Genomic DNA, 14,249 nt, shown 5'->3' with positions numbered 1-14,249 from the left:
CCTAATGCTGGAGCTGAACACAGAAATTCTCGTAATATCAAAAAGGCAGTCAGGCTCTCATCATCCCACTCTATAGGGCCCTTTGCTCTTTTCTTTATCATCTGTATCAAAGGTTTTGCTAGGACTGCAAATCCCATAATCCATTGCCTGCAGTAACCCACAACTCCAAGAAACATTCTGATGTCTTTCTGTGTCTGAGGTAGATTCATGTTTCTAACTATTTTGATCCTTTCCGAAGTAACTTTTCTGACACCTCTTTCTATCTGGTAGCCCAGATATTTCACTGATGTAATACAACATTTTAAATTTTTCAGGTGACACTTTATGCCCACCTTCAGCCAAATGATTTAGTAATGCAATGGTATCAACAACACTGTCATTTAGAGTTGTAGATGCCACCAACAAATCATCTATATACTGCACCAGGACACACTGTCCAGGCAGCACCAGAGATTCGAGGCACTTTACAAAATCTGATAAAAAATCGATGGACTTTCTGTGTACCCCTGAGGGACACGGTTCCAAACGTAGACATGGTCGTCAAATTTGAATGAGAAAGAGTGGCAGCGTCCCCAAACTTTCCTGTAGATTGTTTACTAGGAAATGATCTAGAGATCTCAGCCTGGGCTGAGGTGGAAAAATAGGCCCATTCCAAAATATTAGGCCTTCCTAAAAAGGCTAGGGTGGCTGTGAGGGTCACAGTCCAATCCCAGACAGATTTTAGTGTGGTGAAGCCTGAAACAGTGGATCACCCCACTCTGACAGAGAGCATTGGAGAGGAAGAAAAGTCTCCCTCCCACCAGACTATAGGTGAGGGTCAGCCTCCTCCGGGAACTGACCCTACCCCTTGTGAGGGAACTCCCCTAGAGGTAGTCAGGCCTGGCCTGGCAGAACCACTGATGGCAGTGGACCCTTCCAAGGTGATTTCCAGTCTGGAGCAGGTAACCCAGGGCTACAGAGGTAAGGGAGGCCAGGGGACCCCACAGGGCCTACTGTTCAGAGGAAGTCTCCATCAGCAGATAAGGAGCACTCAGTCTAGTAGCCCTAGCTAGGTGAACATTCCTCAACCCTCTGAGGGATCCCCCTTATCCTTGTGTAGGGACCTCCCCCAGATGGACTCTGTTGGTCAAAGGCAAACCTGGGACCCAGTGATTCCAAACCTGCCCTGTCCCACCAGTGTTCCACCCAAAGGGATCCAACCTCCAGCTGTAGGCAGCCAAAGGTTGACCCTGAGAGCACAGTGCAACTCAGTCATGGAAAGAAAGGCATTTATGGTGGACAGTGATTTGAGGAAGCTGAGCCCAACCTTAGTAGGGCCTCACTTCAATACTCAATCTCAACACCAGCCTCTTACTTTACCAAAACACCCCACAGGTAGTAATTCCCCATGGTGGAAACCTTCTGATACCCTTAGGGTGAGGGATTGCTTAGTGGACCATGAGACAGAGAGTAACCATGCTAGTGCAGGTACTTCTTTATGTGGCCATTTAGTCAATATAGGCTCAACTGGGCACGGCTAGCCTTATCTCCGTTCGCTTGGGGGTGTGTGTAGGAAGGTGGAATCCGACTGCATGGTTAAACCCACTTTTTTCCTGGTGTTTTGATGGTTTCCGACTTAGTTTGGCTGGGATCCTGCTATCCAGGGTCCCAGCCTATCTGCATTCCTCTCTAAATTGATTGCATGTACATTAGGTACACTCCAGATTGGTTACTGGGTTACCCTTGTGAGTCCCTAGGATATGGTACCTTAGGCACCAAGGGCTTAGGTACCCCAGAGGCCTACCAGGGGCTGAAGCATGTATTATGCCACCCCTGAGAAGCCTTCCATAATGGCACCACAGGTCTGCTACTGCAGCCTGGGTAAGGTGGTGTAAGCACTGCTTACTAAGATGTAGGTTACCGATATCTACCTTTAAATACAGACACATTTAAACCTATAAGTCACTCCTATGGCAGGCCTTGACAATCCTGAAGGCAGAGTGCTTAGTTGTGTGTGAGAGGGCACCCAAGAATGAGCTGAGCCCCTCTGCAGCTTTTAGAATCAAGTCAAGTCAAGACAAAGTATACTTTATTCGACAGCTAAGAGTCATAAAAGCACAGTTCATTGCAAAACATAAGTACATGAAACCTTAAAAAAACATTAAAATTTGAGTTCTAAAAATAGTATGTACAAAGCAAATAAAAACTCATCCCAATTTACAGGGTCCTCAAACATCTATGGGTATACACACAGTACAACAAAGCAAGGTACAAGCATACCATAAATAAATAACCAGTGGGTATTAGATCTATCTCATTTAATACTCATTGAGTAACCAAACACACTGGCACTGAAGCCGGCAGCCTTTTCCTATATCTGATAGCCGATATTAAAAAGCTTGCAACCGCCAAACAAACCATGGGAGAAGACAACCATTGGAGGTAAGTCAGAGCCGGCCTCACTTGAGCAAACTGACGATTTTTAAATAGTGGTAAGATGTGAAGCCTACGCTGAGGGTCATAAAAACTGCAGAAAAACATGAAATGTAGTGTATCCTGGTCTGAAGAATTATCACAGGGGCAGGGTTTGAGCGAATTAGGCTTCGAGTAGCCTAGGGGAAATGCCAATAAACAAGGGACCAAATTCAAACAAAATCTAATCAATACGAAACGGTGATATGATTTGTTTACGTAAGTTAGATAAGGCTGCATTTGTGGTCCCATACTAAGTATAACATGACTCCTCACTGATGGTTTTGCTACTTTCACCTCCTCCCTGAGCATCTGCCGCTTGTCCAAAAACTGCTTTTTCAGTGCTCTAATAGCAGTTTTGCTCAATACCCCTGGATTCAAGAACAGATCCAGGCGACTAAGCCAGCCGGCTTGTTCTTTTATGTTTTTTTGCCAGGGGATACGCAAAGCCTCATCCAGACTAGTGCATTCGACAATTATGAGCTGGCCTAGGTTTGGTGCTGGAGACGCCCAAACTCTAAACCAGCGCAACAACGGAGCAACCGCAATCTCGTCTGAGATATATCTGGCTCCCAGTTCTTGATGCACATTAAAAACAGGTGTTGCAGTGGGGACCGTAAGTAGGTTCCGCATAAAGCTATTCTCAGCTACATGGATCCCCTTCACATCCTTATATCCCCAGATGTCACTCCCGTACATAGCCATCGGGATAGATTCTGCGTTACAGATCTTTAACAGGGCAGGGCGTGGTTTGCACCCCAATCTTTTTGCGAAATTCAAAGTATCCCCCGCTGCTCTGGCCAGAGTGTTCCTTTTAAGTGAAATCTGCGGGCCCCAGGAGCCTTTTTCATCAAAAGTACCCCTAGATAAGGAAACATGGGCACCTTAGTCAGTTCTTCCCTGTTACAGTAGAATTTGGCCTTAGCCACCTTTCCTAAGCCAATGGTCATACTGTGCGATTTCTTATAGTTCGTGGTTAGATCTAAAGACTCCATAAAACTTATGAAACCGTTTAAAAGACGTTGCAGCCTCAATGCAGTTCACACCAGCAGAACTGCATTGTCTGCATACAATAGTGCAGGAATTATTTTGGAACCTGCTCTGGGAATGTCTTCACAACCAGCTATTAGGGCTTTGCCTAGTCTATTAATGTAAAGTGTGAACAGCAGGGGTGCCAAAATGCACCCCTGTCTGACCCCCCTTTTTACTTCCCAGGAATTAGTCAGGCCGCCATCTGTGTTATACCTCACTGCTGCTGTGGTGTTTTCATGGGCAGTATGTAGAAAGGACAGCAACTCTGCATCTATCCCTAAATCATGTGACACTAACCACAGCTTAGACCTGTTGACATAATCAAAAGCTGAGGTGAGGTCCATGAAGGCCAGGTGTAGGGTTCCTCTCTTGGTGATGGTATACTTTCCTATAACTAGATGCAGGTTTAGGCACTCATCCAAGGTCCTTTTCCCCTGCCTCAAACCATACTGCAGCTCAGATATGATATTAGCCTGATCCAAATATCCTGTAAGTCGATCCAAAATAACTTTACCCAAGATTTTAGCTGCAGAGTCCAAAAGAGAAATTTGTCTATAGCAGGCGGGATCATCCCAGGCTCCTTTTTTTAAATATAGGGACGATAACCACCTTGGCCCACGATAAAGGAAAAACTCTTAGAACACGCAGCATTAAAGACATGAGTTAGGATCTTGGCACAGACATTTGGATCAGCTTTATAAAGGTCAGTGGATACCCCATCCGGCCCGGGTGCCTTGCCTGCTGAGGTTGAGACAATAGCTTTTTGAACCTCATCTCCATTAAAAATAAGGGGGTTACTAGATGGGATAAAGACTGATTGTCCCACACCAAGTTCCAAATTTGTATTTCTATAGATACTGCTGAAGTGCTGGACCCAGAGCTCAGCTGGTATTGTGCAGTCGCTACTGGAATTTTCTAGGTCTGAGAAGTAAGGGCTATTAACGACAGACCAAAATCTCCTACTATCGGTCAAAATACTGGCTTCGGTAAGTGCTTCCCAAGCCTCTTCCCTGATCTGTTTCTTCCTTGCCTGAATCGCGAGTTTATAGGCCTTCCTACAGTGCCTAATCGATATAGCTTCCCTTGGCTTTTGCGTAAGGGCCTGTTTTAGTTCCTTGTGTGTTGCTGAACACATTTTGTCAAGCCACCTTTTATTTTTGGGAGAACTTGTTCTAGAGTTAGATGTTAAATTAATTGCCACCTGCCTAACAATACTATCAAAGGCTTGAAGAATATCATTGTCTTATGAGTCGGTGTCCATATATACTTTGAACTCCAGTGCACAGCTCGAGTATAGATTATCTAGAAAACCCACTGGTGTTATCCTTTCCCACTTCAGTCTCCTGGCTTGATGTTTAGTGCTGATGTTTTCGTTGGTGATTTGACTTGTAGCCCTCCCCTCAAATGCGACCAAAAGGGAGGCGTCCAGTGTTAAGGGATTATGGTCACTGAAACAATTACACGTGACGCTTAGGTTGCTGGCAGCTGGAGCCAGTAATTGTGATTTGAAAGAAGACTTTCTAAGTAGGTACTTGCTGGTGTATGCTCAAAGTGGTTAAACAAATCATCCTGCCCATCATCCTTCTCCGTTAAGGAAATACAATTGAGCCTACATTGATGGATGTTGAAGTCCCCAAGAATTAGTATGTCATGGTAGGCTTGACTTCCTTCCCTATTGTTTTCTAGTAAACCCTCCATAGCTAAGAGATGTTCTGTCTCACGTGATCTAGTGTGCGAGTTATAGAAATTGACCACTAACAAAGTAGGGAAATTCTTACGTGACAAGGCTACAACCTTCACATTTGGTGAGCGACAGTCAATCAATTTTGCTTGGTAAGAGAGCTGCAAAGAAAACATTAAAAGCAAACCCCCTCTGGCTCTTCCCATATTTGAGGGGACAGCATATTTACAAAACGTGGTAAAACCATCTAAGTAAAAACAGTTTTTCGGATTCCCATTTTTCCTGTAAGGCAATAATGTAATGCGTTCCAAGAAACTGTTCCCATGCAATATTACCCTGCATGGACTTAAGTCCTGCAATGTTCCAGGATAATATTTTCACAGTAGGATCTACAGGATTGGCCAGGATAGAAATAGGTGTAGCTACATTATTCAGCAGTGGTGGAGGGGGAGACATTGACACAGAACCACATGCGTTAGCGGGGATTTTTGATAATGGCTGATTACCCAGGGTATCTGTGACCACAGGAGATAGTCAGTCACTTCCATCGAGGCTCACCAGGTGAGCTAAAGGTGAAAAACCGTTAGTTAGAGTTAACCCTGGGTTCACATTTCTTTGTTGGTGGGGCTTAACCGGATTGAGTGGAAACTGCCAATCTAGATTTCTCGTGGTTGGTTTAGGGAGGTTAATAAGAAAATAAGGAAGCTATTCTGATTCAGGACTTAATACCGTCCTTAACTTGACAGCCTTCCATTGCTCTTGCCTGCATGGGATTCTTAAAATTGACGATAATGCAGTCTCCCTCCAAAGTTTTCCTAGTCTCAAAGCCTACCCACCCCACCCTCCTGGCCATAATAATATCAGCAGTAATCTGGGCGCCATTTTCCACATTGTTATCGCACCAATTGTCCGTCTTATGGATAAGATCCAAAGTTGTTTCTTTGGTACTAGGGTCAAGTGTGGGCACCCCTGTTAAAATGGCAACCAGAGGTGCTGATTTGGGAGGAAGGTCGATAATACTAAATATTTTAGCTATGGCCATAATTGAGGATGAAGTGGGGTGTGTGAGCCAACCATGGTTTTTGCCCCTGACCTTCTGTATGGACCATGGTCAGAGCAGTGGCAATCTCCCCAGCTTTGCAGTTGTTATGGTTACTGCTAGGTTTACTGATTTGAGATAGTGCAGTGTTTTCTTGGGAGATGCTTGCCTCTGACAGTTGGATCACCCCACCAGGTTCCTGAAAAATGTCCCCCCTCCTCCCAGTATTTACATTACTAGCAGAGGGGCATCATTTATACATGGAGATAAAAGAATTACGTTTCAGCTCAATTTATTTAAATTTTGAGAGTATGGGTGCAAACAAGTCCTTAGTCACAGACCCCAGCTTAGCAATAAGATTATCATGCAACAAATAATTTTTACATTCACAAATACAAACAACAGGGGGTTGGAGAATTTGGAGTTGCAGTGATTTCCGTGCAATTCCTCTGCCACCTTTTCTCTTTCGTTTGGAGGCGGGCTGCCCAAATCCTCACCCTGGGTCGAGACTACAGTGGCAGTACAGTTTGATGCTCCCTCACCCTCGCATTGACCTGCTGTAGGTAGTATTCCCAACATTGGAACGGAAATCATTCTAGTAATAGGCAGCCCCTCTACCTCCCTCACTGATGCCAGACCATATTTCTCAGACTCTATAGATAACCTCTTTCCAGTAAGGGCAATTTTCTTAGTGATGACGTTATCAGCTTTCATCAAAAAATCAATCAATCAATCAATCATAACACTTGTATAGCGCGCTACTCACCCGGAAGGGTTTCAAGGCGCTTAGGGGAAGGGGGCCGCTACTGCTCGAACAGCCAGGTCTTGAGCTGTCTTTTGAAGGCGAGGTGGTCCTGGGTCAGCCGAAGGTGGATGGGGAGGGAGTTCCATGTCTTGGCCGCCAGGTAGGAGAAGGATCTGCCTCCGGCGGTGGCTCTTCGGATGCGTGGTACGGCGGCGAGGGCGAGGCTGGCGGACCGTAGCTGGTGGGGGGGCGTGTGGAAGGTCAGGCGGTCGTTGAGGTACTTGGGGCCCAGGTTGTGGAGAGACTTGTGTGCGTGGGTGAGGAGCCTGAATGTGATCCTCTTGTTGACGGGGAGCCAGTGCAGGTTCCTCAGGTGGCCGGAGATGTGGCTGCGTCGAGGGATGTCCAGGATGAGTCGGGCGGAGGCGTTCTGGATGCTTTGTAGTCTTTTCTGTAGCTTGGCTGTGGTTCCGGCGTAGAGGGTGTTTCCGTAGTCCAGCCAGCTGGTGACGAGGGCTTGGGTGACTGTCTTCCTGGTTTCGATCGGGATCCATCGGAAGATCTTGCGGAGCATGCGGAGGGTGTGGAAGCATGAGGAGGAGACGGCGTTGACTTGTCTGGTCATCGCGAGGGAGGAGTCCAGGATCAAGCCCAGGTTGCGTGCGTGGTCAGTCGGCTTGGGGCGGTGCCCAGGGCTGGGGGCCACCAGGAGTCGTTCCAGGCGGAGGGTGATGGTCCCAGGATGAGGACTTCCGTCTTGTCTGAGTTCAGTTTCAGGCGGCTGTTCTTCATCCACTCGGCGACGTCTTTCATCCCTTCGTTGAGGTTGGTTCTGGCGGTGTCGGGGTCTCTGGTGAGGGAGAGGATCAGCTTGGTGTCGTCGGCGTAGGAGATGATGTTGAGGTTGTGTTGGCATGCAATGGTTGCGAGGGGTCTCATGTAGACGTTGAAGAGGGTGGGGCTGAGTGATGATCCTTGCAGGACGCCGCAGATGACTTCGGAGGCCTCGGAGCGAAACGGGGAGAGGCGGACTCTTTGTGTTCTTCCAGCGAGGAACGAGGTGATCCACTTCAATGCCTTCTCTTGAATGCCGGTGTTGCTGAGGCGTTGGACTAGGGTGCGGTGGCAGACAGTGTCGAACGAAGTGGAGAGGTCTAGGAGGATGAGTGCCGCTGTTTCCCCGTTGTCGAGAAGGGCTCGGAAGTCGTCGGTGGCTGCGATGAGGGCGGTCTCGGTGCTGTGGTTGGCTCCGAAACCGGACTGCGAGGGGTCGAGGTATCCATTCATCTCGAGGAATTCAGCAAGCTGTCTGTTGGCGATCTTCTCGATGACTTTGGCAGGAAAAGGGAGGAGCGAGATGGGGCGGAAGTTTTTGAGGTTGGTGGGGTCCGCTGTTGGTTTCTTCAGTAGGGCGCTGAGCTCTGCATGCTTCCAGCTCTCCGGGAAGGTGGCGGTGTCGAAGGAGGTGTTGATGATGTCTCGGAGATGGGGTGCGATGATGGAGTCGGCCTTGTTGAAGACATGGTGGGGGCAGGGGTCAGTCGGAGATCCGGAGTGGATGGTGTTCATCGTGTGGGCTGTGTCTTCGGTGGTCACTGCGGTCCAGGTGCGGAGGGTGGCGGTGGGGTGCGTTGGTTTGACAGTTGGGTGTGAGGATGGTGCGCCGAAGCTGTTGTGGATGTCGGTGATCTTGCAGTGGAAGAATGAGGCGAGGGAGTCACAGAGATCTTGTGAAGGGGTGATGTCATTGTTGCCGGGGCTGGGGTTGGAGAACTCCTTGACGATGCTGAAGAGTTCCTTGCTGTCGTGGGCGTTGTTGTCCAGCCGATCCTTCAGTGATTTCTTCTTGGTGGTGCGGATGAGCTGGTGGTGCTTACGGGTTGCGTGTTTGAGGGTGGTCATGTTGTCAGTGGTCCGGTCGAGGAGCCAGGCTTTCTCGAGGGTGCGGCAGGTCTTCTTGGAGTTCTTGAGTTCGTCGGTGAACCAGGGGGCCTTATTGATTCTGGGTTTGCTGGGAGGGTTCTTCAGTGGTGCGAAGTCGTTGGCGCAGTCGGTCAGCCACTGCGCGAAGTTGCGGGCTGCTTCGTTGGGGTCCGGTGTGCTCGCAGGTGGGTTCTGGCTGAGGGAGGTGGTGAGCTGGTCGGTGGTGATCTTGCTCCAGCTTCTGTGAGGAACCTGTTGCGGGTGGTGGTGGGTCGTGGTTTTTCTGAAGCTGAAGTGGACGCAGCTCTGGTCGGTCCAGTGAAGTCCGGCGGAGTGGCTGAAGGCGATGTGCTTGCTGGATGAGAAGACGGGGTCAAGCGTGTGGCCGGCGTTGTGGGTGGGGGTGTTGACCAGTTGCTTGAGTCCGAGGTTGGTGAGGTTGTCCAGCAGGGTGACGGTGTTGCGGTCCTTGTTGTTCTCTAGGTGGAAGTTGAGGTCCCCTAGGAGGATGTAGTCGGCAAAGGGGAGGGCGTGCGGGCTGATGAAGTCTGCGCTGTCTTTGCTGAATTGTGTGCGTGGTCCCGGGGGTCTGTAGATGAGGGTGCCTCTGAGGGTCGTCTTTGGGTCGGTGTGAATCTGAAAGTGGAGGTGTTCGGCGACGGCGTAGGTGTCGTCGGCGTCGATCGTGATGCGGACGGTGTTCTTGTGGACGATGGCGATGCCTCCCCCAGTCCGGTTGACGTGGTCCCTCCTGATGATCTTGTATCCATCCGGGATGGCGATGGCGATGTCAGGGGCAGAGGAGGCGTTCATCCAAGTTTCAGTGAGGAACGCGACGTCTGGTGATGTAGTGTCGAGCAGGTTCCAGAGTTCGACGGCGTGTCTGTGGACGGAGCGGGTGTTGAGCAGGATGCATTTGAGGTTGCAGCTGGGGTTTGTCTTGGCGGGCGCCGTGCATGTTCGGAGGCAGGTGAACTTGCAGGTTGTGCAGGTGAAGGGTCCGTGGAAGTGTTTCGGGGAGGCCCGGCAGCAGGCGGGGTCCCGGCCGGTATTGAGAGTGTTGAGGGCAGCAGCGTCGTAGGTCTGACGGGTCGTCTTGAGTCGGTGGGGGCCAGAGGTCCTGGCGCTGGGCGCGGTCCAGGCACGGACGGGCGCAGACCGGCTTACCTTTGGCACGCCTTCGGCGCACAATCGGCGCGCCCGCTGCGGGTGGCCGCTGCGCATACGCGCAGTTGCCATTTATGGCGAAGTGGGAGGAAGGGAGGAGCAGCTGAGAGGCGGGAGCGGGGAGGGCACAGAACAGAAAGGGTGCGTGGGCGTTGGTCGGCGGCGGGGAGCGGGGCGGACACAGGGGGATCAACAACAATGAGGCGATATACTGAGAGAAATACAACAAATACAAAGCAAATCAGGGAGAATTACAGTGAGAGGTGAAAACACACGCACGAGGAAGGAAAAACAGTTGAAAACAAATCGAGGTTAAATACGGTGAGGCAGAGATATACGCACGAGGAAGGAAACAGTTAAGAAGCAAGTCAGGTGAAATACAGTAGGGCAGAAACACACGCACGCAAAACACGGCGTAGGGGCGGGGACCACGGAGGCAGTCGCAGCGAGGCGACGGGCAGCAGCGAGGCAAGGGGTACACACACAGCTGCTGGCCGTGCGGCGCGGGGGTGTCCTGGGGACAGGTCACACTCACCTGCGCCGCGCGGTCACCATTTATGGCCAAGTGGGAGGGAGGGAGGAGCAGCTGGGAGGCGGGAGCGGGGAGGGCACAGAACAGAAAAGGGGCATGGCCGTTGGACAGCGGCGGGAAGCGGGGAGCGGGGCGGGCACAGGGGGATCAACAACAATGAGGTGATATACTGAGAGAAATACAACAAATACAAAGGGAATCAGGGAGAATTACAGTGAGAGGTGAAAAAACACGCACGAGGAAGGAAAAACAGTTGAAAGCAAATCGAGGTTAAATACGATGAGGCAGAGATATACACATGAGGAAGGAAACAGTTAAGAAGCAAGTCAGGTGAAATACAGTAGGGCAGAAACACACGCACGCAAAATGCGGCGTAGGGGGGGACCACGGAGGAAGTCGCAGCGAGGTGACGGGCAGCAGCGAGGCAAGGGGCACACACACAGCTGGTGGCCGTGCGGCACGGGGGGTGTCCTGGGGAGAGTCTAAAGCCCCACTTGAACCGGCTGCATTGGGCCCCTGTGAGCCCCCCTTGCCATTTGGTAACTTCCTTTTGCTCATGACTAATTGATCAAAAAGACACCTTTTGATATGAAATCCTATTAGTCCAATGAGCTGAAATTCAGGTATATAACTTTACAGACTAGAAAGAAGGTGAAGCTTCCAGGCTCCTCGTAACAAAAATAAGGACATACAACCTTTATACAAGGGATCTGAACAGTACCTTAGTTAATAAGATAGTGAGATCAGTCCGGTAGAGTCTATTAAAGATGATTCAAGGGTTATGGCCCATCCCAGTCTCCTCCGGTCGTGGACGGGAACAGACGGGCTACCTCTCATCCCGGTAATGCTGCTGCTGGAATGACGGGCATCCCGAATAACTTCTCTGTAGCTGTTCTGTGATACAGCCATACCATACACTCTTAAGAGCATTATAACCCCGCGGTAAATGCTAACTTTAAAATGGCTGCATCAAAATATGTTGTGTTTTTGTCAAACACTTTAGAATCCTACCCCTTCCCCGCCAGTCCTGGCAGCGGGGGTAAAATTCCACCCTTCTGGAAGTAGAAAGGCATGTACATGCTTACCCAACCGGTAATAGTTTAAAAGAGCCCCAGCATCACAAAATGGATGCTGCTGCCACAGATACGAGTCTGACCTCCTGCTTCTGTTTGAAACTCCGGCAGGGGAGGCCTGGACAATAGGTTTCATGTCACAGGGAGGTGTGACCACCTCCCCAGACAGGCTTTAGTGTATTGGGACAGGGTGGGTGCATTCAGAGAATGCTTTTCAGACAGTGCTGGGGGCACACTTGGTGTCCCTGTGCATACCCCAGTTCAAACCGGTTGCTGGGGCACTCAGCCCCAGCTCTTGCGTGATATTGGACGAAGGGGAAGGGGTGTAACCACCCCCTCCCCAGGTCCTCCCATTGGTGGGACCTTAGAGTTAGTCCAACCCCTAAACTTAGTATAAGTATAGGAACCCAGTCCCTAGGACTTTAGATTACCCTGGACGAAACTCCGCAACATGTATCCTGGAACTTCAACATTCTATTTCAACTAGAAGATGGAAGGATCTCCCTTGGGGTCAAGGAGTGACTCCCCTGTCCAAACAGTCACCAAAGAAGCATCGAGAGACGTGGGACCGGAACTCCTGCACACTGTGCATGTTTGCAAGTGCACCTACTTTCCGAGCTTTCCCGAAGTTGTGCATTGGGATATTCGTAGTCCAAGCCCTGAGCAACATCTGCACCGAAGATTGCGGGCCTAAACTCCACGAGTGTTCAGTGGGCCCGCTTCTAGCATTTCTGCTACAGGGGACCCTTCACAATCCCTGGTCCTTTGACTGGTGGGTCCCCACGAAGGTAACTCTTTTGTTTCTTGGGCTTCCCCGGTTTGATCTAGATGTGCCCTGACTCCCCTCCAAAGGGTGAGTCCCTCAGATCTTGCTGGTCTGCTCCGAAGCCAATCTTTGCATCCTTCGTGGGTTGCTGTTGACAAGGCTTGTTGGGTCCAATCCGGATACTGATACCGCAGCACTCGACATCCAACGTGGTTCAGCTCGAATCCAGCTCCTGGATGTCATCGACACCTCCTGGTCCTCGTGGCTGAAGAGTCAAGCATTACCTTCTGCTCCTGAAATCACCCGACATCGGCGGGCATCTTCTTATTGCCTCCCTGGTCACTGGCAGGTGACCCAGACTCTGTCCCCTCTGCTTTCAGGTTCTTCAGATCTTCAGTCCACCCTTGGATTCTTCCTGACACTTTTCATGTGGTCGCCTGCAGCACCTCTTTGCAGCTCTCTATAGGAAACGACGACTAAACACAACACGAAAAGACACCTATGCACCCGGCGTCCCTGGGTGAGGTAACACGAGTACTTCAGTGCTCCCGTGGATCTTGACTCTCAAACTGTCCATACTGAAGGGGTTTGTTCCTAGTCCACTCCTGAGTTTCCCTAATCTTTACAATTCTACCTGCAACTTTCTCTATAGAAGTCACGGGTGATTCGCTGCTGTGTTTACACACTGCATGCATCCCCCGTGGGTCTCCTGCATCCCTACCTTGGGTGGTTACTGGTTGCCCCAGTGGGTCTACAGACTCTAGGCCTTGTCTCTATGACTGTAGTGGTACTTATACCACTTTCTTAGTATATGGTTTGTGATGCCCCTAGAGTTAAACATATACTGTGCTAATTTACTGTGTGCTAAATAAGTTTACTGTATGTACTTTTGCCTCTAACCTCATAAAGAGACTAGAGGGATGTGTTTAGATTAAATACATATATTTTATATATAGACCTGGTGTGGTTCTCCTTTCATTTGGTCATTCATGAGATTATAGACTAGTAAAACAAGCTGCTTTATATTCCTTCAAGACTTAGCCTGAAGGGTGCTCTCCACAGCTACCACTAGGATAGCTTTCTATATAGGTTGTCTTTAAACGTACCATCAATATGGGTTGTTTGGACTGGTGCAAGGTGCCCACTAGAATAGTGGACAATATATGCCAGGCCAACTTCTCACACTAGGCAGCACATTGTGCGGCTGTGTAGGGAAAAGACAGGAATGTACTATATTAGGTTAAACACAGTGCATTCCTTCTATTTCTCTATAATGCAGCAAAGTTATGCTCCTCTACAGGGTCGTTGGGAACCCACCACTTTAGTAGCTTCAGCTGGAGTGAGGCTCTTTTTAGGCCTCTTCTGTCTTCAATTCAGCAGACAAAAGCTGTTAAATACTATATTTTTTAAGTTTAGGAAAATGTTATTGACAAATGTAATGGTGTCTATATAGAATACATAACAATTATCTCATATCAAATATCAAGAGAAAGCATAGTTGCAAATAAACAAATCAGGTTATAAATGACAATATATGGATTACAAATAATACACGTAAAATCTGAATATCAATAAATTGCAATAGAAAATAGAAACAATTAGGGGGTCAGGGGTGTTTAAGAACTTCCTGTTGTGAAGGTTGTTGCTGGGAGGACCTTTTAGAGCTTGCATCAAGAAATATAGTAACAGGTGACCATAGATCCAGACGCTTCGTCTCCAAAGTAATAGGGAAAACAAAAGCAGTATCCAACCTATGGTTGTGACAGACAGCGTACCACCAGGCTCCATAAGACATTTTTGTAAAATCTTTCCAATTTATGGTAATTTGTTGAAAGGCAAC

The sequence above is a fragment of the Lissotriton vulgaris genome, chromosome 8 (genome assembly GCF_964263255.1).
Source record: "Lissotriton vulgaris chromosome 8, aLisVul1.2, whole genome shotgun sequence".
Lineage (NCBI taxonomy): Eukaryota > Metazoa > Chordata > Amphibia > Caudata > Salamandridae > Lissotriton > Lissotriton vulgaris.
This window is presented reverse-complemented; position numbering follows the sequence as displayed.